The 26038-nt window shown below is 37.4% G+C and overlaps 1 protein-coding gene across 1 annotated transcript in view; it reads left to right on the forward strand.

The window, feature by feature from the left end:
- LOC113230894 overlaps positions 1-26038 on the forward strand; it is a 133905-nt gene that overhangs the window by 21594 nt on the left and 86273 nt on the right. The window contains exon 2 of the mRNA XM_026465002.1: positions 10573-10614. The gene's annotated coding sequence lies outside the window, so the exon portion shown is untranslated. The remainder of the gene's footprint in view (positions 1-10572; positions 10615-26038) is intronic.

The raw sequence follows: 26038 nt of genomic DNA on the forward strand, positions 1-26038 counted from the left end.
GATGCTGTAGTCAGGAAGTTCCGTCGTCGTCAATGAGACAGCGTTGATGTCAGGATTCAAAGAGATGTTTATTTCTAAAAACAAACTATTTATACACATTCTATTTAGACATGTGGGTGTATATCTACAATATAATTTTTAAATATAAAACAAAGCAAACGTTTACTCAGCAGGCTGGTCTTGCACATTGCTATTCGGTCAGTGCATTGCTGAGTAGTCTATTATGTGTGGTCAGGTTGCCTGTTCATGGCATGTGAACGTCAACAGTTCCTTTTTTAATATAGTAGCAGTAGAGATCCTTGTAAAAGAATTCGTCCAGGGAAGTGCTGCCATCTTGCATTTTCCATGTAAGCATAACTGTGTTTCCGTTTTGAAGGGTGCTGGTGAAGTTACAGTCATGTGGGAGTTGTCAACTTATGTCTCAGGCTGTCAGGCGCAATGGCAGAACCCCTCGGATCTTTGCAATTAAAAGCTCTGAGTGGCACTGCAACTGCTATGGACAGACGTGGCGCTTAACACCAGGTGGACGACTTGTGTTCTTCTAATCACTTGGTATCATAAAAAAGTTCTAAGAAGTTCACTAGTATAGCTTAGTTGCGATGTCCAAATTTAAGAAATGAGTATCTGTATTTTACATATCTTATTTGTGCATACTTTATATTATATTAAAGCTAAAAACAGATTTGCTATAGTTATTTAACAAGAACACAATTATTCATTAGTCGATATGTAATATACATTAATAAATTATGAAATATCTCCTAGCAAGCCTTCTGTATCATCATAAGTCATATTCTTACGCCAGGGTTTGATAGTTTTTTTACATTCCATATACCTAAAAGCATAATTGAAGGTATATTATTTACATATATTCATTTTAACAGACTAAACCAGGTGTAACATGTTTTTTAATAACATCACATGGGCATGCATACATGGATTTAATAGGTTAGTCAGTAATTTAAACGCGCTTATAGTTTTATTAACGATGTACACAACATATTACAATGTAATAGAGGCCATATTATATAGAGTAGATATTATAATAATGAAATGAAAACTTCTGTCGTGACCTTTATTGATACCGGCTTGCGATATGTACGCGCACTAACAGTAGCGGTGTTCGTGTTTTGTATGGTTATCAACTACACTGAAATATGAGGCATTCTTACTTTTTTAAACTAAAAGGAACGCAAAGATCTGCTTCACTGCGTCTGTCACTCTGAGACATAAGTTAACAAGTCTCATGTGCCTGTAATTTCCCCAGCACCCTTACTTACCCTTTAAAACCGAAACATAGTGATGTTCACATTACTGTGTGGCAGCAGATATAGGCAAGGTGACCGTACTTCTCTGGACAAACTCTTTCACAAGGAGCTCTACTACCACAGGCGTGCTAAACCTTTTTCATTTTTAACGGAATTGGAAAAGGTTCGCCATTTTCTATAATTTTTATTATCTATTACAAAATATTACTAATAAACTAAAACTTACTACTTACTACTAAACAACACCCAATAATTTAACAAACGCATTACAGAGATAAGAAAATAATCAAGTTCCAGAAACGAAGCGCGAATCACATTTATGACACGATAAAATGACGGCACAAAAATGTTTTTGATCCCGATTGTCTTACCAATGTCATAAAATCATTTACAACCTTAAGCATAGACATTTATTATAATTATTGTATTAAACGAAATTAAGCAAAAATATATTTTGCAAAATGTGAACTGCTCTAAGTTTTATCAGATTACAGCTTGAAAAGATTTCTAGACGCTTATTATCGTCTAAAATGGGAAATTACCATTTAAAATGTATTTTTTTACTGCGTTAATACATTCCATTTACATTTTGGACGTCTAATTATGATTCATAGCCTTGTATTGCCCCAAATTACATTTCTCGGGAAAGTTAGATAATGGCCATTAATGAAGTGTATTCCTTTTGCGCATTAGGAAGGAGGAAGCAAAGCGCTTGGTGCGAATTGGTCGTAATTATCGCATAATAAATTAATATTAATTGGTAGAATGAATTAATATTATACATATATTACTAGTGAATTATGATTAATTGTTTGTCTTTAGAGCAGTAGAGCTCCTTGTGAAAGAGTTTTTTTTTTTTTTTTTTTTTTTTTTTTATTGTGACTCGGCAAAATGACTGCACCGCGCCTGATGGAAAGTGCGAATACAGTCCAGAGATGAGAGTAACGGATGGAAAACACAAATTTCTTCACTCCGTCACTATCATTTTGCCGGTCTGGCCAAATGCTTCTTCACACTACGTTTGAAGGACCCGATGTTATAGAGGGGAGGGAATACATGCGCCGGGAGTTGGTTCCACAATTTGATGGTTCGGCATAAAAACGAATTGCCAAACTTTTTAGTGCGGGACGGTATTGAACTGACCGTCCAACTGTGGCAACGCAGTCCGGCACGGGTGGTCCGCTGATGGAAAGGAGAGGAAGGGACAAGGTTGAATAACTCTTCAGAGCACTCACCGTGGTACAGACGATTGAATACGCTAAGAGACGCTATATCTCTGCGAAGCTGTAACGACTCCGCATGCTCAGTTACATGAGGATCGTTGACAACACGGAAGGCGTAGCGCTGCAGTCCATCTAGGGCATCGAGCAAGTACTTGGCAGAGCCGTCCCAAAGGTGCGAACAGTACTCCATGCTGCTTCGGACCTGAGCTTTATACAACAGGTATCGCAGCTCTGGAGTAAAAAATCGGTGCACCTTGTTCAGGATGCCAAGCTTGCGCGACGCGGTACAGATGACGCTTTCGATGTAATCTTTGTTGCTCATGTCCTTCCGGATGCTCATCCCCAGCAGACTGAGCCTGTCCTGCAGCGTCAGCGTTGTACCCTGAAGATGGGGAAGTGGAAGGAATGGGGATTTTTTGGAGCTGAACGCGCATACCTGGGTTTTCTTGGCGTTGAACTCAACCAAGTTTCGGGAGCCCCACGACGATATATGCTCCAAAACATGGTTGAGCTCAGCGACAAGTTTTTCCCGGTTTCTCTCAGGGTCCTCCCGGGTGCTTGACGATTGCTTATAATAGCAACCGTGCACTGTGCTATCATCTGCATAACAATGAATGTTGCCAAAAGGCAACAAGTCATTGATATGCAGAAGGAACAGCGTGGGCGACAGCACTGAGCCCTGTGGCACCCCAGCATTAACTGTCACGAGCCGCGAAGTGCCTCCGTCAACAAGGACACGCAATCTTCGCTCGCGCAGAAAGCCGGAGATCCACTCACAAAGGCGGCCGGGAAGACCATATGCCGGAAGCTTGGAGAGGAGACCACGGTGCCAGACCCGATCAAAGGCCTTAGCAATATCCAGACTTATCGCTAAGGTTTCGCCCTGTTTGTCGATAGCTTCACCCCAGAGATGCATTAGATACGCTAGAACGTCACCCGTTGATCGGTTCGGCCGAAACCCATACTGCCGATCATTAAGAATGGAGTGACGTTCCAGGTGCCGGATTATCTGGATATTTAGAATCCGCTCCATCACTTTGCAGAGCACTGAAGTGACAGCTATTGGGCGATAGTTTGTCGGATCAGACCGATCTCCTTTCTTGGGGATAGGTTGCACGTTGGCCTCCCTCCAAGCTAGGGGCACGTTACCAGATTGGTATGAGAGGCGGTATAAGCGCGTCAGTACGGGAGACAACTCCGCCGCACACCTTTTAAGGACGATAGGAGGTATCCCATCCGGACCATAGGCTTTCCGCACGTCAAGAGTCTGCAATTCCTTGCGGACATCACATTGTCTGATAACTATATCAGGCATTGTGACTCCGCAGTGGGGAATTGACGGCGGTTGCGCATCTTGGTCGTGAATGCGCGAGTTAGCCCCAAAAAGGTCGGCCAATAAATTGGCTTTCTCTTCGGGGCCATAGGCCAAAAATCCATCGGGATACCTCAAAGGCGGCAGCGACGAACGACAAAAATTGGACTGCACGGCTTTGGCCAGGCTCCAGTAGGCACGGCTACCGGTGGGATGGGCTACCAGCTTCTGGCCAATCCGTGAAACGCGCTGGGCATCCGCTCTTATGTAAGCCCTCCTGCAAGACTTGGTTGCTTTGTTATAGGCTGCTTTAAGGGACGCAAGGTTGGGATCCTTTGTTACACGACCCCTGATCCAACCACGATATGCAGCCTGTTTCTCACTAACAGCGTCCATGCATTCGCGATTGAACCAAGGGCGTCCTCTGCGATTGGCGATGACACTGGAAGACGGTATGTAGTAATCCATAGCCGTTCCAATCTCATCGACAACAGCATCGGCAGCTGCTGAGGCATCCTTTCCCGCAAAGCAGTGCTGCAACCAAGGGATGGACGCAAAGTAGTCGCGCATACCATCCCAATCCGCCGACGAGTAGTGCCAAATGCGACGAGTGACCTCCTTCAGCTTAGTTGGAGGCATTTGGGAAACCTTACACCCAACCAAACAGTGATCAGAACTTCCCAGGGGGGCGCTGACTGATACTGTATAGTAGGTAGGGTGACTCGCGAGCAGAAGGTCAAGCAAAGAGGGTGCATGATCCGATATGTCTGGAACCCGGGTGGGCTGGGTTACCAGTTGGGTCAAGTCATGCGTGAGAGCGAAAGCGTGGGCAGTTCTTCCTGCATGGTCAGTCTTGAGGGAACTTAACCATGATTCATGGTGAGCATTAAAGTCCCCCAACACGACCATCTCCGCAGATGGGAACTGCGCCTGCGCGTCAAGAGTCGCCTGGCTCAGTTGGTCAAAGAGCCTAGTTGTCTCCGCATCCCCACTGTGGGATCTATATAAGCACGCGAAGACTCTAGCTGAACAACTAGATTCTACGAGCACCCACATAGTGGAAAAGGAGGGGTCCTCCAGGCAGCGCAGACGGCGACAGCACACATCCGAACGAATATATACACATACCCCGGCTTTGGCCTGAAAGTTTTCCTCAAGCGAGTAGCCGGGGTAGTTCAAGTAACTCATATCATTCGGACGGCGGATCTGCGTCTCCGTCAGGAAAAGCAGGGCAGGCCGGGCTGTCTCGAGGTGATGGTGGACAGCTTTGAGGTTGGAGTGGAGTCCGCGGATGTTAGCGAACTCAATAATAAACGCGGTGGGGGGATTAGGCACCGCTGAACGATCTGCATTCTTATGTTGCGCTGTCATGGTGGGTAAGAAGGACGGTAGTGTGAAGAGGTGAAGCCTTCGGCACCGCACCGAAGAAGAAAAACGAGGGGAACTGCAATACATGCCATTGATCTTTTGAAAGATAGCCGGCTGACCCGCCGAACGGAAGGGCCCCCGTACCCCCCCGGGATATGCCGCCGGGACCCCATATTCCGGTCACTAACCGGCACGACGACCTACCCCAAGATTATGCGCGGCATGGTGGGGCAGCCTCTAGGGGTAGTTAGTCCCTATTGGGCCCCTGTACTGTACCGCGGGCGGCCAGCGGACAACCGTTTCTACGGGTCTCCCTGGGCGGCAGGTCAACTAGATATCCCTCAACAAGTGACATGGCGAATATCCGCCTCAGTCCTCCCAGATACCGCGCCGAAAACTCCACGTGCACTGGATGTACACCAACTGATCCCTGAACGCGATTCGCAAAAGCGTTTCACTGTGGAGGGTTTTCCGCCGTGTGTACTGTGGTCGCTATCCAGTCGGCACAAAGCGTACCACAACGCTAAGCAGATGGACACTTGTGACGCCCTCGGTCGCCTCTTACGACCCCCACGGGCATGTATGGGGAGGCGACAATGTATTCTTAAGCCGTCGCCCCACGGCCTAAAACGGCCTAGTTCGTCGAAGGAAGTACTGCTATACCTATTTCTGCCGCCAAGCATTCAGTTAGCATTACTGCGTTCCAGTATTGAAGGGTAAGCGTGCTTGTGAAATTACAGGCACATGGGACTTGTCAAGTTATATCTCAGAGTGACGGGCGCAGTGGTAGAGCCCCTCAGATCTTTGTGTTTTTTTTTCAAGCTCTATGTGGCACTGCAACCAATAAGGACGGGCAAATATATATTTACCTTTATTTGTTCGTCCCATCACTTATTATAAAAAATATGTAACATTCCATTTTCCTATTCTATGACAAAACATTGTGTCAAATTTGACCAACTTCTGTTGTCCCATTTTATTTTGGTCTCAGCTTGAGCTGTTTTCCAGACTTTACTTCTTTGGTGATACTAGCTACATTTTATGACTGTAGTTGTATGACGAGTTTCGTCTAGCTTAGATAAAATTATCTCTAAGTAAGTTATGATCATAATGTCATGACAATTAATAAATAAAAAGTACCTAGTTCCTTTTTTATTTATTTATTACTGAGATTTATTCAGAAAGTGCTAAATTTAATTGAGAATGGGACATTGAAATGATCACCGATTTGTTGACTTTGATCGGTATTATCTCAGAGTATTTTAAACAACCTTCCTGACGAATTTATTTTATTTATTTATTTATTTATTTGTTTTGTTTTGATGCGGGCCACCTAGAATGCCATCTATAATGAATCTTTTATTAGTGCAATAAAGACGAATATATTTTTCAAATAGGAAATGAAACTATTCTTCCGGATTTAAATCGTGTATATTTGTTTTTCAAACAAAAAACAAATATACGCGATTTAAATCCGGAAAAATAGTTTCATTTAAGGACAGGCGTGTCGCTTACCATCAGGCGCTCGACTTATTTGTCCCGTGACTTGGTGTTATGAAAAAAAACATTACCATATCGTTACAAGAACATCATATCCGTATTTAACAAAAGTAAAAGTTTACCTTCACGGTTTAAATATACCTAAGGTTATAATATTATTTCTTGTTAAAACTCGAATGATTCTGAAGCTTGGATTTTGAAAAATATATCGAGTTCTTAGGTTTTCACGATTGTTACACATAGGATCTTCGCCGCTTGACTCGCCTATTGTCGTGGATAATGTAATATTCTACGTAATCTTATATTCTCTTCAGATATCATAATGTCTGAAGAGAATAAATAAACTTGAATTTAAATGCGTGTACTACCAACATTTTTAATAGTTGTATACCTTTATTAGTAGCAGTAGAGCTCCTTGTGAAAGAGTTTGTCAGTAGACGTACTGCCATCTTACCAATATCTAAATGACTAAATTATTTCTTGTAGTTTTAAAGCCCTTAGTTACTATACTCATTTGCTTGTACTATCCATTCTGGGCAGTTATTAACACGCTCCAGTACGTCTCAGGCAAGCATAAAGCACAACCATGACCACACGTCATAATCATCATACGAAAATGTATCTAAATACAACACTTTAAAGCTCATAAGGTCTTGTCACTTTGCCAGCAAATTTTGTTATTGAAAAAATTCTAAACTCACGTCTGGTACTTGCACATATAGCTTTTTAAATTGTAAAACGTAAGTTTGTTGAAGTGTTGTAAATTCGTTGCACCCGTCTGATTCTGCATGATAATTGTTTAAGTGAATGAACCATAAGCATTATTATGATGTACTTTGCTACTTCAACTTGGAATATCATATTGTTTGTAACGGGAAATTAGAAGAAGGGTTATTTGAATTAGACCTAAATGTGATCATACCGTAACGTTGATTATAATAATAATATTAATCGTACCAGATAAACACACGTAGCCTTAAATTAGGAGAAAAAATTGGCGTTTTTTTAGTTACAGTTTTTACATAAATTACATTTTCACCTCACTATTGTATTATTGTATTGAATACAAAAAATAAAAAAACGGGACTAGTCGTGAATTACTTAGGAATAGAACTGCACTTCTCCCGGTTGTCACATAAACCTACTAAATTACAAATTCAAGCCAAATCCAAAAATATTTTCAGTGTATAATAAATCCCTTTAAGAGTGCCAACGCGCCTTCGTGAAAACGCGCGACTGCATGGATACAAACGCGCGATTGTATTGCAATCACCTTTTTATCCCAAGTGTAGCGATGCAATCGCGCGTTTGGGTCGATGTAGACGCGCGCTTGCATCGTGTTTGCATCGCTGCTTGAAATCGCACTTGTATATAGACGATTAGCGACTGCATTGCGTTTGAATCGCTGCTGAAAGTCCCGTGTGTAACCGCTCTATTGGATAGGCTCGCCTTTGTACTCTAATATTTTAAATATTGTTGACATACTATAGTTCATTTGTTTTTGTGGTACAATAAAATGTTCACATACAAACATGTGTACATGTACACTCATGGACATTATTATTTAGAGACACGCTAAAAAAAATTGAATTATGATAAGAACATTCTTATGAACGATTGGCCACATAATAATGTTCTAAAAGTGTAAACCAGAACGATTAATTTGATAAAATACGACTTCAATTGTCTTTTCATTTTGATTCAATGTTCTAGTATATGTGGCAAGTGGTTTACATGAACATTGTTATCATAAATCCACCTTTTTTTAAGGTTTCTCAAAATACGTTAATGAGTTGAAATTGCAGTGTTGATGTAATAGCAAAAACCACGTTTGCAGAAAGTATAAAATTTGATAGACACCCGACAAGAAGTGCACCTTTAAATGGTGTATGCATATAGGCGGCGACGGATCTATTATTTTAACAAAAAGCATGGATACAATTGTTTTTGTAGACTAAACTCATTCACTGAAATTAAGAAACAGCTATATTATTGTTGTTGGAATATATGTATATTGTGAACTCTCACTTCTCCCATGGCCTGAATAATAAATTTCGAATTATTAAATTTTGCTTTATTATTTAATTCACCATAAAGTAATATAGTCCTCCTAATCCTTTTTTTTAATTCTCAATTTTGTAATCCTTGCAAAATTGAGAATAAAAAAAGACGAGATTGTCATATACTTAATTTGAAAATTATTCTGCCAAGAAATTTTTGTTTTTCGAATGTAAATTTAGAGCAACAGTTGGCATTTATTGGTGATAAATCAGTTTCGGAATTAGAATACCTGAGATTCCTGTGCCATTGTACAAATGTAGCATGACGACTTCGGTGACACATCGGTTAGCGCTGTGGACGCTGGATGAGAAAGTCACGGGTTGAGTTCGCTGTAGGAGAAATTTAAGAAATTAACTTTCTAAATTGATCTGGTGTTTTGGGTAGAACCCCATATTAACTTGCTTCGTTACATATACTACAGGGAATTTCCTAGTTTGAGGCAAGGTGTGATTGTCTGGTTCGATTAATATTATTATTATGAACAACGTTACGGTATAATAACATTTGAGTTTAATTTTAATAAACGTTCTTCGAATTTACGTCTTACAGCGTAAAACCCTAGTTTGAAACAGGTAATTGATTGAGATTAGGTTAGAATCGCAGCAAATGAAAGACTGTGGTTTCTGTCTACCTCCATTATGAATGCAGTTAATTCAAAATAACCATATTTGACATTTTTCTTCCGAAAATGATTTTGATAGGCTTACTTATTTATATTATTTTGATGTTGCTGACTACTGCATTTTGGCCCTTTGTTATAAAATATGCAATTCGTGATAAACCAATATACAACCGATTTTATGCCGTTTTGACTTTATATAAACTTTTTATCTATAGTGAAAATTATTAGACTTAACTGGCTGACGACTTTACCGTGTGAGTATGAGACGATGCAAGACCCCTGTTTGAAAAAACATGCTTGATTTAGAACCGTAAAAATACTTTCATTTCCTATGTTTACAATATTGCTATGGCCCACAAGATTTCCACAGACCACCAAGCAATTAGGTATACAGTTCCACTAACCCTAAATAAAGTTAAAGAGATAATGAAGCGTCAAACTCTCGTCGAGGCAATTTGATGCGACAAGAAATACCAATTACCGCCACTTTACAACATGTTTAAAAGCATTAACATAAGAATGAGTCAACAATATTACAGTCAATATGCGGTAAACTCACATAGAAATATAAGCTAAAACCACTTCACAAAAATCATTTCTCATGAACTTATTATTTATGTATACGTAGTAAACACGTTTTTGCGGAGGAGTCACGACCCTCAGTAATGAGGACTACGACGCGAGGAGGAGAAGGAGTAAACATATTTAAATATTTATATTGTTCAGAAATATGTATAAAAATCTGAATTAGATTTGCATCTCTAAATAGTATTTTATAGACCAGTGCAGTTTTTATAACAAAAATCTCTTAATGATGAAATGAAATTGTACATAAATAAATTGTATTATAATCAAATTATTAAATAATAAACACACTATATTACAATGACATTTATGTACGAGATTGAGATCTTTGTTAATTATCGTGACGTCACGTTATTTTTTAAGCTTGTGTGGCATCTTGCATTTATAATAGTATAATACTGCTCATGTACAGTATATCTTGAAAAACATGTTTGTTAATGGTCGATATACTTTCGGCTGCTAAACTAAAATTTACCACTTAATAAAATAACCTATTTTTAAAAAGGTTTCTTACTGAAGTGACCTTTTATTAAAGTGACCACTTATTAAAGTGATCACTTATCAAAGTGCTCACATATGAATATCACCTTGGATTATTATGTTCTTATTTAAAATTCAAAATTTTTGTTTCAGTTTGAACAAACTTTGATTACTGCAATGCGATGGAGATATAAGGTTAGCTCGTTTTTTTTTATTTAATTATACAATTATTTGCTGTTTATTTTTATTTTCTGTTTAATCCGCAAATTTAAAATTGCTTTCCTCGTTTCGATGTTCACTTAAATATTATTATTTTGTTACAATTACCACTATGATGGTCAATACAGCGGGTGCAGGTTACAGGGCCCCCGTAACTAGAGTTGCGTGGTCTCTACGGGCGGTACCACACCACATACCTATCAAACACAAACTCAAATTATACTTTTATATCTTTATTTATATACTTGAAATCAGCAGTAGCCAAGTCTATTTACGAGAGCATAAATATTTGGTAATCGTAACCAAAAAAAATATTTTCGTAAAAATTTGGAATAATTTATTACCACGTTTGGAGACGAATAAAAAAAAAAAAATATTATCGTAATAAAAGAAAACTAATTGTACACTAATAATTGATAAAAGTCATCACTGGCATACTGGTTTGTCCGCACTGTTCGTTCATGGTGCAATTGCACTGCTTGCGGCGTCGTTAGTAGTTTTTGTTTACACTTAACATGTTGGGGAATGAGAAAACCAGGCTCAAAGTAGCGCAATAAAATTATAATTTACAGAGAAAATTATACATCAGCGAAAAAACGGAGCAGAGCGAACCATAAAGCCAAAAATACAAAGACAAGTAATACAAAAATAACTTTAAAAATAATTTATATCTGACCCGTCCAGTAGCCGCTCCGCGATACAACATCAACACATTTATACGTCTTACTGCTGGACACGGGTCTCCCCTCACGCGAGTTGAGTACTTCACACATTTTCCGAGGATTGTGAACCTTGTTTTTCTCCACCAAAAAGCTGGTAAATTTCGCACATAATTTCCGAAAAGTCAGAGGTGCGAGTCCGGGTTGCAACCCTCTGCTTAAAATGCAAATTTTAATTTCAAGAGAAACATTAAAGTCACAATAATATGCATGCATATATAGCTATGATCATCAGTTGAAAATGGCTCAGCGAGCTATGGAACGAGCTTTGCTCGGAGTTTCCTTGAAGGACAAGGCACTGAACGAGGTTATCCGACAGAGAACAAAGGTCGTCAACATAACTGGTACAATAAGCAAACTGAAGTGGCAGTGGGCTGGCTATATATATCGAAGAACCGATAACCGATGGAGGAAGCGAGTTCTTGAGTGGAAACGACGGCTCCGCAAACATAGTGTAGGACGCCCTATGGCCAGATGGAGTGACGATTTGCGAAATGGCGCGCATTGGGAGAGGCCTATGTCCGGCAGTAGACTACGATAGGCTGTTGTTGATGATAATGATATATAGCTATGGAAAAGTGGTGCCGTTTATTAAAATCATAATATAATTAATAATTTAATTTTCATTTGTCAGACGTCTGACGTGTCACATTTTAAACCTATCAAGGGTTTTTTATATAATAGACATACGCTTGGCCACAATCTCACCTGATGTTAAGCGACGATATGACCGACGATGGGACGCGTTTGCCTAAAAAATGCCTATTCACTCTAGCCTTGAATAGCCCCAAATTGTACTTTTCGGGAAATACAGATGGTAGAGCATTCCATTCCTTAGCCGTACGCATCAGAAAGGAGGAAGCAAAGCGCTTAGTGCGAATAGGTGGGTTATCAACGACATAAGAATGGAGTGCTCCAGACCTTCTAGTCGAACGGAGGAGGAACGGTGAGGGTGGAACTAAATTGAAAAGTTCCTGCTCACACTCTCCGAAATGTATCCGATAGAAAACCGACAAGCAGGCTACTTTTCTGCGATGGTCGAGATTTTGTAGCTTCTTCTTCTGGTAGGTTTCACTGTCTTAGTAACTACATGCCTATACCTATTGTTTAGAATATGTGAATACGAAATAAAATAAATAAATTTGGAAAAATGCTTTCATTTCCAAAATTAAATTGAAGATTTTTTAAATTAACTTTCACGATATTTTATCACCGTAATATTCATATATTTTTTGTGAAATAACTCATAATATTAATACAAAAATTGAACCCAAAGATAAATTCCTTGGACCCGATAAGACTAAAACCAGCGACCTCGCCGTACCATAGCGTCGCTCTGCCAACTGAGCTACTGTCTAAGTCAGCAGACTGACCAAATTCTTCTGTGTCTGTAGATCTTTGTATTGCATTTTTCGGCTTTCAACGCCTTACTAATATTTTCGGGCAATGCACGTGACTGTACAAGTTTCATTATCTATTGGCAAATATGCCCGATGTATTCATAGACAAACGTCAAACGTAATAGAAAGAACAAACACGCAATGCAGATCTGAATTGAAGATAAGACGAGTCCTTCTCGGCTCGTATTAGCGATGCTATGAAATATTGTAATTACACCCCCACAGCTTGTCACTTGTGTTTATCTTACCCGGACCAAGGATATCAAGAGAACTGGAAGGACCTACGCTTTGACCCGAATAGGATGTTTGTTTAAAACCGTAGTTTTAAATTTAGAAAGGCATTTTGCCACTGTTAATGAATTAGCAAAATAATGGATGTAAAATTCCGATCACATCGATAATGCTCTCATTGCTTGTAACTCAGACTTAATAAGTAGTAAATTTTATTCAATTAAAACACGTATTAAAAAAAGATCGTAACTTTACAACCTAAAGATCAGCACTAGACTTCTTCGAGAATAGGTAGTAAAATACAAAAGTTGAGTTTTACAAAAGATTTCATTAAAAAATTCTAAACTAAAAAAAATCCCGTCCCGCCACAAAAAAGAATGATACCTCGCTAGAAACTTCCTATATCATAATAAAAATTATACTGACAATATTGCCTCGCTGTATGTCAATGGACACCTGTTGAACCAACCACAACACAGAGCCATGATCGAATTATTTAAAAGTGACATCACATTTCTTAGACTTCATCTGGACAGTCAACTTATTTACACAACAAGTTACACGTAGATAAGTGAATAAATCAATATGTTCATGTTTTCTAAAACGCATTCGATGCGTTACAAATCAGGTGATAACTTTATCGGCTCACCAAGATTATGTGAAATTGATTTTATTTTACGGTTTCGTAAGACAGGAACGGTTACCCTAAAATTACTATTCCATTACGCTCTTGACCGTTACATATTGTATAATTCGATAATCACGAAAGAGATATGTAGAAGTGTTTACTATAAATGCTAGATCTATGTAGATTCCAGTGTCGCCTAGGGACCGCTGGAGTCAACACAGCGGATGTAATGTGAGTTTTCCGCCCAACTGGTCTTGTAAATCTCGTTTTAATAACAATGTTAAGTGACGCATCTAGGACGTATTTTTATTACACAACATAGCTGCGTAGAGTTCGTATATTAACTTTCTATTAGTTCCTGTACTAATACAGATTTTTATATGAATATGTCATAACACACTGCTCCCTCCCTAATGAATATGTCACAATCGATTTTTTGAATCGTAATGGATCATCTGCCTCTGAATCGAACCACAGATTAGATCGTATGCTCTTGAATTGATCTCATAAAAATCGTTTCAAAATTAATTTCGATAACAAAGAATAATTTTACAACCTTTTTGGCTTCACTCAGTTACGGCTTTCGTTTAAAGTGATACTAGCCAGTGAAAAAAGAAATATTGCACACTTTATTGAACTGCTTTTCTTGCAGGCCAATATAAAATAGAGATTCAGAAAGAGACTGTTTTGTTTAAATTATGAATACGATCTAGACTATTCGATTCGCCTTATGTTACATCGATTTATTTAAAAAATCGCATTGAAATGAAAAATAAATAAGACGAACGACTAAGGAGTGAAATTCCCTGCCTACAGACTTATTCACTGAAGGTTATACTTGGGCCTTTTCAAGGCGAGAGTGAATAGTCATTATTTAAATGTGCATACTCCATCGTCGACCTTATCATCAATTTCCATCAAGTGAGATGAAGGTCAAATACGCACTTATAATTTGTATAAATATATTTAAAAAATGTATCTCATAGATACGCATAAGTCTACTTCTACTAATCACCGTAATCTAATTCAGAAAACAGCTACATTCAAAACGTACCAGTAGCCGTTGGCGTATAAATTACAGGCTGTCGTCGCCGGAACTTGTATTGTAGCGAGCTACATCGCCTAAAGCTGTTTAAGATTAACTTATATATCTGACAGGCAATATTATAACCTCAAGTTCAACTGTTTCTGAATTAATGGAATGATGTCATTGGTATTTGGTATGATAAAGCCACACGCCAAAAATCTTTTTATTACATGAAATTCATACAAATAATGTGAACTACTTGAAACAAAGGACAATGGCAAACTCCCATAAAAATTTTTGTTGACGTAATTTGTATGCGTCTGTTTATGAAAAATATGTGAAAATATACAGTTGAAATTCCTGAACAAATTTTGTTTTGGGTTTAGTGTTCTGAGAAGTCAAGAATTAAAGATATTCCAGTTTGGAGTTTTGGAGGTAGAATAAAATAAATTCGGTGTATTATTATATCAAAATAAACTACAGAAGCCTTAAACAGAGTAATAGAAACTGAATAGTGCCGTGGATTTGTGACGTGATGAATGTTCAGAGGAAATTATTTTGTATACTGCTATGGTCAAAGGGCATGAAGTTAAGCCATAACAAAAAACTGAATTAATTAATAACATACACAGACTATTGCACTGGTAACTCTGACACAAATAATTTTTTTATGAAACGTGCCATCTATCCCTGATTTTGGAAACTTTTTTGTCAGTTTTACCATTTTATCGCGTTATATATAGTTATAAATTATCGACTTTATTTTTTGTAATAAAGTGGTTAATCTTTTATTAGCTTATTACACGTGCAAATCTGTCGAATCAGTACATTTGATATTACGTGAACTAAATGTGGACCATATCAATCCATAGGTACTAGTATTCCTTTTTTTGGCCGCTAGATTTCGCTCAAAGTTAAGAAACTAAGAAACTAAATACTGATAGTTGTAGATATCAATCCGGGTACTTACTAATTAGTCATTAGAGTTTCTTTTAAACATGATTTTATTTCCAGATCGATTCTAGATTCCAGATAGGCCGCTATTATATTTTGAAAAACGATCAATACAGAGTACAAAAAAAAGTCTGGATGTAAAATCACGAAAAAAAGATACTCTAATCTGAGGTATCCTCTTTCCAACAAAAAATAATAATCAAAATCGGTTTACAAATGTCGGAGTTATCGCGTAACGTACATCCAAAAGAAGAAAAAAAAAACACAGTCGAATTGAACACCTCCTCTTTTTTTTGAAGTAGGTTAAAAAGAAGTATAATCAAGTAAAGTTTAAAATTTTATTTATTTTTAGGTATTTGCGAACCAATTTTCACGATTATTTTTTTGTTGGAAAGAGGATACCTCCTAGTGGTCCCATTTCATTTTGAAGAAAATCATGAACATTCATTTTTATAAATAGCGCCTAAATTTTACTTATTGAGCAATTATTTTAATGGTTTGTTTTGCTATTCTCCAATTCAAGGCGTTTTCCTCTCAATATACTTTGAGTAGTGAGAACCGATTTTTATTATCTCCAGTGTCAAGTCCTGTATAGTGGCGAGCTATTTACCTACCTGTATAGTGGGGATATTTCAATAAAACTTGGCAAATAGATGTAATTCCACGTATTTTTGAGGTCAGTTTTTGCAATTATCAAAACACCTCGATGCAATTTTCGTATTCTAAAGTCGTGCAAAACTCGATTACGTAATAATAATAGGGTTACAATCAATTACATGTTTAAAATTCCATATATTTAAACGCCTTGAATTAAATAAAATCGTTTATTGTGTCCGTATTTTTCACGCACAGCATACAAAACAAAAGAATGACGACAAAAAATACCCGGAAAAGATCATTTATAAAGGATTAGGTTATCCATAAATTTAAAGTGATTAGATTTTATTATTTATGAGTATTTATATTATAAATTTTTGTAAAAATACGCCACTACTTGGTTGTTACTATTGATTCAAATATCGAACATACATCAGATCGAAGAAACATTAGATTAGATTTTATTTTGTGAAATTTAAATTTTTTTAAACTATCATAGAATTCAGCCAGCGATATGTAATTTACATTAAGCATTTTGTTTTACTCGTCGACGGGTTCTTTTACAGGGTGTCCGACAAGGAGGAAATTATGACATAGGCATGATGATTCGGTATTACCGCATAAGATATCGTGTTGCCGCACTCGCCATTTCCTCCTGGATACGGCATTGGATTGCGCGTCAATTATTCCCTATCGCACAGATGGCTGACGGTCGCCGCAAAAAACCGCATACCGCAAAGGTGCGCACACGACGCGACCACCTGATTACTTTGCGTAGCCGTTCACTGCAACGATGGGTTTTATCCTATGTAGATCTTCTACCGACCTTTTGATTCTTTCCTGATTTGTGCTTTTGTTATTTAAAATTACGGACGTAACAATTAATTTTATTCAAGTCAAAATCTTAAGATTTTAAAACATCTAAGATTCGGATCTTGTAATCGATTTTAACGCATTTTCATTATTTATTTGAGGATAACTGTGAGGAGTTTTGCATGACAACGTGACAACATTTCCGTATGTCAAGGTGCCTATGCTAGATTCGCTCGATTTTTTGACGATCGACACGTGCACATAAAATCAAGTAAATATGTATATATGTGAGCAACAGACGACGGACATTGTATTTTTAATCGTCGATCGACCCTGTGGAATTTAAATTAAGCGTATACATAAATTTGTTCGATTTTAACCTTGATAATTACCAGTCGCTCATAAATGGTAACTACAAAATACACCATAATATCGACATACAGCAATGATCGTCAAAAATCGAGCAAGTCTATACCTTTATTATATTGTGCACAAAATCTATTTTGATAAAATTATCTCATAAAACGTCAGTACAGCGCACTACGGATCCCTACCGGCGCGTGATCACAGATCCCGTGTATGACATTGATCGCGTGCGCGCGCGCAACTAATGGTGCACTATTTGCGGTTGGACACAGCCATTGCCTTTGCAACGTAACCACCTGATGGAGTGCAATAAAAATTATTAGAAACACTTGAGAGTTATGGAATTTTTAACGAGGTATGTAGTTCTAGCTTAGTTTTAACCTTTTATTCTTCACAAACGTTAACTGTCGCCTTAACTATTTCTGCCGCCAAGCAGTAATGTCAGCATTGCTGTGTTCCGCATTTGAAAGGTAAGGGCGCTGGTGAAATTACAGGCACATGTGTCTTGTCAACTTATGTCTCAGAGTGACGGGCTTTACCTGATTGTTGACTTTACCTTACGTTATTGGCATAGAATTCAACTTTGCAGAACTGAACAGAACTTTTCTGTTATAAAACTGACAGCTTACAGCATATCGCTTTATTTGTGGTATCGTTAGCTGATGCTGGTTCCATTCAGCCTATTCGACGTAATTAACCCATTCATGGACGGTACTTGTATAGTGCCGAACACAAAAATGTCACTACTTGTTTGTGCCGTAGTGCTTATATAAATCCGATATGAAATTTCCAATATAAATCATTGAATTTTCTCACTATACTGTTGATACTTCTATATGGATAAGTAGTAAGTGGCAACCACACAGAAAGCATTTGAAAACCGTATTGCCAAAACATTTGTTTCGTCTAGTACCGGAACTAATCTCGGAACATACGGAGGGGACGTACGTCCCCTCGAACAGATTCATGCAATCATACAATGACTTGACTGTGGCCAGAGGACAGTGACATAGAATTTCATAAAAAAACACTAAACAGTTTATTCGCATTGTGCAAGCAATTGTTTTTATTCTTACATCCATTATAATTAATTGTTGCTGTAATTTTACGTTTTTAATTTTCTTTTTCCTTGGTTATGTCTAAATGTTTAGTTCTGTATATACCTGTAGCGACTTTACACCTTGTATGGTGAACGTATGTGTATTATTTTCTAAGATTGCGTTGATGGTGTATGTAGCGGACAGTACCAATGGAATTCGGGTGCTATCAAAAAGTGAATAAGGCCAAAGGATTTTAGCCTATTTATTTAACAAACAACGCACAGCTAGTAACCAAAACAGAAACAATATAATAACAAGAAAAACCGCCAAAAACAAGTACGTTTAAATTTTGAATTTAAATATAAAACTTAACTTAAAAATACTATATAACATATATACAAAAGATATTTATAACGACTCCTGCGACTCGCTACATGTATATCTTGCAATAAATAAATAAATGTAAAGCCAGTACTTGGTTTTTAGATATCCATATAGCGAATCTGACATTGCCGCTACTGTTCTTGAATGGGTTAAGTGACAAACATCAATTTCATCCATTCAAACATCTTCATTTACAATTATCACAGCCAATTTGGCCTATGCAAGCAATGCTTAGCTATCTAGAAACACACGCCTGCTCTTATGCCGATTGTTTTTATTGTTTCACACATTAGACATACATAGACATACTTTTATTGGCACGAATACAACAACACAAAACCACACTAAAACAGTTTACAAACAAATAATTAGGTATATGACTTATAATTACAAGTAAAACTAAAACAATGATGCACAGTAGACAGTAGTATGGCCTGTGTTGTAGCGTCATGCCAACACGGGACTTATCTCAGCATATGCTGCAGTAGATTTACCACAGCGCTGATTTTCAGTAAGCCCGTAGAGCTCGTAGAGCTCGACGCCAGAAATTCATTAAAAATAAAAAGGAATAAAAAAAATAAATAAATAATAAATTAGAAATATTAGTGCTTTGTTATTACTATTACTATCATATAATATGCAAATAAATATATATAAATATAAATAAGATTATAAATAAATTAGCGAAAATGACATAATACTTATATTTAAATGATATGAAATTACAGAGCTATACCCTATCAGCGAACCTTTTCCTCACCTCCTACCCGCGAACCACCCTATCAGCGAACCTCATTAATCATTAGTTTGTGGGAAATCTGCATTTCTCTTCATTGTACACTCGACGACAACGTCAGCGCTTTATGAGTTACGAGAAAAATAGCTTTCCATGCAAAAAACTCTAAATATTTTCAATAAAAAATAGGTGGATACGTTGTTCAATGACGACCTCGGTGGTCAAACGGTTTGTTTATATGGGCGCTGGGACCAATTTGGGAAATGAACTTTTTTAAATTAGTTCTGGTCTGGTTTTTTAGCAAGTACCCCAAAGTGAATTCTATTGCTCTGGTACTTATAGGACAGGGAATTCCCGAGTTTGAGACTTGCAATTGGTGTCGTTGTCTAATATTACATCTTATAACATCACATACAACTCTGATCCCAAGGTAAATAACTAAAGCGTACTTGGATGACAAAAATCCTTCATAGTGACCCGATTCGCTCTTTCAGGTTTTCTCGATCTAAGATGTTTTAATTAAATATTGTAATGAAAAATGTATTCAAATGTATATTTACAAAGAACAACCCCTAGAGTTTCTTGCTCATTCTTCTCAAGAGAATCTGCCTTACGTAAGAGCAGTAGAATATAATTAGTATCACGGTTTCAAGTGTAATTTACTTACCTGACTATCTATTTTTAAGTTTCTGACTACTCTTGTAGAATTTTGCCAATGTCAAGTCAGTAATGGGAGTTACAATTTGCTTACCTATGAAATAAAGATTATTTTACTTTGACTTTGAAAGCACTTTTCTAATGAAAATCGAAAAATAACACCGGTACCGTAAACACCCAGACCCGAGACAATAAGAAAAGTTAGTTTTTGTACATTAATCCGGTTGAGATCGAACCCGGGACCCCAGAGATGGCGACACCATGAAAAACGGTGCGAAAGCTACTATACCCACGGAGGTCATCAAAAAAAGAAAGCACCAACTGTTGTTTGTTTATATCCATCTGTTATCTTAGAGATGTAGCGTTATTATCTTCTCTATCTCAGATCTAGCTGATAATCACAACATAAAGACAGAGGTACGCATGGCGAATGAATTCCCAATACAAGCTGACATACGATGCCATAGCAAAAATAGATTTGATAGGACCTGTTTATACTGGCAGTGTATAGATCATAGTGCTGTCGTTCGATCTAGGAACTGTAATCAAAATAATAATCAATGGCATTGCAGTCATTGGGAATGGCCTTGGGATTTGTAGTCTTTGATTTGTTTCATCGTAATTCTTGTGTTAGTAAGTCTTCTGTATATGTAAGGCTCATTAGTCGATATGTATAAAACACGCCGCTGAAAATAGAAAATATACATATAGAAGGAATTTGGCCAATAACGAACCGAGAAATCATATATATTACAGAAGATAAAATCAAGTAGTAACATTTTATCCTTCCTTACAAGTTACAACACTACTTAATAGATGTAATATACAATTTTAACGAAAATTTGCTATTTACAACACAACATAAATCTTTGAATTGGAATTCGATTTCAAAATTATGCGTTACATCAATTTATATGAAAAGAAATATTAAGTAATCAAGTTAGCAAAGTAATCAAAGCACACCATGCTGGACTGCCACGCTAGAGGTCCCGGGTTCGATTCCCATGTCGGGAGAAATATTTGTATGGCCTACATTTATTTCTCTCGTGAGTTTGGGTGTAGTTTGTGGTTGTCTATGTGTGTGTCGATGACACCCGCGATACAGGCTTAAATTAGGCAGTGTACTACATAAAATACCATAATTCGATATAGCCCACCGTATATTTAAACTTGAAGATATGGGATATAACTTGTATCAGTTGCAGTACCGCTGAGAGCTTCAAATTGCTTAGGCACTGCCACTGACGCCGTCATCCCGATACATATGGTTATACCCATAGTGCAATAAGGCAAAATGACGACTTTTCATAAGAGATTTTTATGCTGACTTAAGTACATTTTTTAGGAGAACTGTACAGGTTTTAATCGACTTCAAAAAGCGGAGGAGGTTATAGGTTCGGCTATATGTATGTTTTTATGTATGTTCACCGATTTCTCCGTCAATTGTAGACGGAGTTTAAATTTTTTTTTTTTTTGTTTCAAAGGGTATACTCTCGAGGTGCTCCCATTGTCACCAAGTCAGAATCTGATGAGGGCATCCCATAGAAATTGAGGGACATCCTCAAATCAAATTTTTAGGCCAGTACAGTGTGTTCAATTTTTCCGTCAATTGTGGACCAATTTTGAAAATTCTTTTTTTTACACATACATTAATTTTAATGTAGACCAGATTATTTTTATGACTATGGTTTTATTATACAAAGGTACGAAATTGACAAGTCCCATATACCTGTAATTTCACCAGCGCTCTTACCCTTCAAAACCGGAACGAAGTAATGGTCACATTACTGCTTGGCAGCAGAAATGACAATTATACATACATTCAATCATAACTATTTGTTACTACTTCGATCTGTACAAAATTCAATCGAAACTACCTCTTTCTAAAGAACTAACAGCTTATTCATCGTATAATTGGATTGTCTCAATCAAATTCGTTTTTGGACTTCCCAAGTCGAACTCTATTGAACACAGAATTAGGGTCAAAGGTCATAAAGAGCACACTTTCATAATTGTTCACCGATAATAAAAACCATACTAACTCTAATGACCATTTGAGAAACATGAATAAAAAATTAAGCTTTCTTTTGAACTAGTGTCAATAGACACGTTTCAAAGTCTCATTAAGTTTAGAAGTGTCTTGTTAATTTTGTTGGCTTATCAGATTATTTAGCTAAATTTTTGTTAGAGTTTTTGATTAAAGGTTCATTACGGAATGTCATCATGTTCAATTCGTCGATTAATGACATTTGCTTGTTCAGATTTTTTTACTCGAAGTTCCTACGGCTATTGAAGTAGACGTTAAGTACCTCGTAAGCACTTGTACGAATGTTTATTGCCTGCACTTAACACGTGTGAAACATTCAATCGCTGTCTTCATTTCATTCTTTTCCACGTAGGTACATTCCACATTGTTGTGTTCAGACATGTGTTTTGACGATTTTGTTCATTACTAGCGGTGTTCACGATTTTATACGCAAAAACATTTGACTGCCCCCGTGTCTATGGACAGTTACCACGATGGACTGCCACGCAGAGGTCCCAGGTTCGATTCCCGTGCCGGGAGCAATACTTCTATGGCCTGCATTTATTTCTCACGTGAATTTAGGTGTAATTTGTGGTTGTCTATATGTGTGTCCATAGCACCCGCGATACAAGGTTTGCCTAGCCTATGAGTGTGTGCGCGTTATTATTATTATTATTTTTATATATCAATTGCTTACATTCAACATGGAAAGAACAGTCATCGGGGGTTAATGCATATACTATTTCTTGAGTTGCTTACACGCGACTCGTAGCACATTCTGAGATCCACTTTGGCCATTTTCAGAGTCTGACCCGAGGTTCTTATTTTTTATATTTTTTAATTAATCATTTACTGCACAGAAGAGCATTTAGTAACAAGGAAAACACAAACAAAATTATTTAACAGAAATTTCTTATTATTCTAACAGAAATTTCTTCCTGCAGACTTAAATACAAGATGCTATAATTGCAATAACTGGTTAACGTGCACAACATAACAAAAATTATATAATAATAATAACGTAGTATATATAATAATACACACTCAACATAGCCCCGCACTAGGGAAACTCTGTGTCTCGGGTGTCATGGTCACACACATAGACAACCACAAATTACACCCAAACTCACGAGATATATAAATGTAAGCCATACAAATATTGCTTTCGGTCCGGGAATCGAACCTGGGACCTCTGCGTGGCAGTCCGGCATGGTAACCGTTCGGCCACGAAGGCGGTTAAAAAAATGATAAAAAAAAGAATATCAAAAACATCAAATTACTAAAAGTATACAAATACTGTACTAAATACATATTTCGTACATATAAAATGGATACACACGCACAGTCGATAAAAGAAAATTGCTAAGGCTTTACAATCGTGAATAGTAATTGGAGCTTTTTGTTTCTGTTTGTTGTATAAAGCTCATGTTTTGCGTGTTTGTCTTGTGTATTTATTATAACTCGCACTTGAAACCAAATATTGTTGTAACTAAAAAATTTGGTAGAATTGAGGAAACACGATAAATTCCGAAAAACTCAGAGGTGTAAGCTTTGATTCGCCCTCTACTTTAGAGGCGGAACGTAAACCATTAGGCTGCCAGTGCTTTTTTTGCTACCCACCGTAAACTGAACTACAATTGACTGAAATTACAATTATTTTAAATATATATATTCGAAGGTGTATTTTCAGGAAACGTGTTTACGTGTCCATCTAATGTCCACATTCATTTTCCTGCGGGCAAATTGCTACTCGCGCATTTTCAATACAAGTAGCCTTACAAATTAGCCTTGTAGGGAAAAGACTTTAAACGTACAGTCAGCTACATAAGACTAATGACAAAAATCGGAATATAAATATTTAGGTACCTAAATCTAGAGCGACAAAAAGTAATGTAATGTTGTAACTTCTTAATTGTAACTTTTTCATTGAAAAATAAACCGACCTCAATAGTTGGCTTAGCGGTTGTTTTCGATTTCCATGGGATCCCCTCATCAGATTTTGACTTCTTGGTGGCAATGGGACTGTTACGGACTCTTTTGTACATTTTATACTTTTTTTTAGGTTCATGATGACGGTGATTTGTTGATTACATGTTTGTAATTTTGTCGTCTTTTCATATTGTGCCATATGAAAAGACGACTTTCATTTGCGGGAAATATTTTTTTAATTTTTGTGATAGCTGAAACGAACCCGAAACAGCATTGTCGACGGGACAACCTCAAGAGTACACTTTTTCCAATAAAAAAGAAATTTTCAAAAACGATCCACAATTCACAAAAAATCAGCGAGTACACAGACATGCCTATAAATTTTTTGTATTTTCCTCGATTTCCACGGGATCCCCTCGTCAGATTCTGATTCGGTGACAATCGGACCACCACGAGAGTGTACCCTTTCAAACAAAAAAAGGATTTTCAAAATCGGTCCACAATTGACGAAAAAATTGGAAAACATACATACAGCCGAAAGTATAACGTCCTCCTTTCTTTTGAAGTCGGTTCAAAAATAGAACCCGATATCTTTGTATAAAGCGAAGTAGACTATCCTCTTAAATATAATATGAAAAACATTTTAACAGTAAAGACGTTTTCGCCGGTCACTGTACACTGGTGGCACGCAATACAATTACCCGTCAATCCGACTGTGATTACAGGACATCACAGGTGCCTGCACTGTCCGAGTCGAGGAGACATCGAGACATGCCGTGTGATAGATTATAGGGATGGCAGAGTACTGCAGAGTAATACAGGTAATGGCTCGGGATTTGTAGGAAATGGTTCTATTATTTTTTTTATAGTACCAAATTTCGGGAAGTACAAGTCGTGTGCCTAGTGGTAAGCAATACACCTATCCAGTTGCAGTGCCACTCAGAAATTTAATCGCAAAGATGGAAAGAGCACGGCCGCTACGTCCGTTATCCTGAGACATAAGTTGTTAAATAGTTTCACCCTTGCCCTTCAAAACCGGAACTTAGTAATGCTCACATTACTGCGTGGCGTCATTGGCGTGTTAACCAAGTTAATGTAAGACGCTTTAAAGCATAATTTCCCTAAGTGGTCCCCCTAGTGGGCACCGAAGAGTCCCAGAGGGGCGGTAGGTGCCGCGGAAGCCATTGACAACATCAACGCCCCCCAAATGAAAAAATGAAATGAAAAAAGAAAAAAACTGAGAAAAGATGAAAAAAACCCGAAATGATATATATTAAAATACATTACATTGTTATTTTTTGTGTTAAGTTTTTGTGGTTTATTATATTATTATATATATATATATTACAATTATTTTTTTGTGGTGGTAATGTTTTTTTCTTGCCTAAGTGGGTGATGATCCAAAAAGTTTGGGAAACTATGCTTTAAAGCCTTAGTTCCCAAAGTGGTCCAGGTGGACCCCCAGGGGTCCACGGAAGACATGACTCGACGGGACTTGACGTTGGCGTGACAAAAAATAATATGGACATGGAATATGGTAGAAATGTAGCTGCAGGGTCCACCGGAACCAGCAAAATGTCGAAAGTGGTCTATGAGAAAAAAGTCTGGGAACCTCTGCTTTAAAACATCCACGGCGGTCAAAGGGTTAAACTTCTCTCTCAAAGACATTCTGAATGTAATGAATACAAACAAAGTGGTGCACCATTATCCTGCATATTGTCAGATAGGCAAGTAGACGTAACTCTTTTTATAAGTAGAATAAATTACATACTGTTTTTACACCACTTTCTAGTTGACTCACATGTAAATTAAATGCTATTTTATGTTTTTATAAAGTTTTGTAAAAGAAAAAGAGCACAATTGGAAACGTGATTCCGTATGACATATTTTTAA

The sequence above is a fragment of the Hyposmocoma kahamanoa genome, unplaced genomic scaffold, assembly GCF_003589595.1.
Source record: "Hyposmocoma kahamanoa isolate Upper Pololo Valley unplaced genomic scaffold, ASM358959v1 64, whole genome shotgun sequence".
In the NCBI taxonomy this organism is placed as follows: Eukaryota; Metazoa; Arthropoda; class Insecta; order Lepidoptera; family Cosmopterigidae; genus Hyposmocoma; species Hyposmocoma kahamanoa.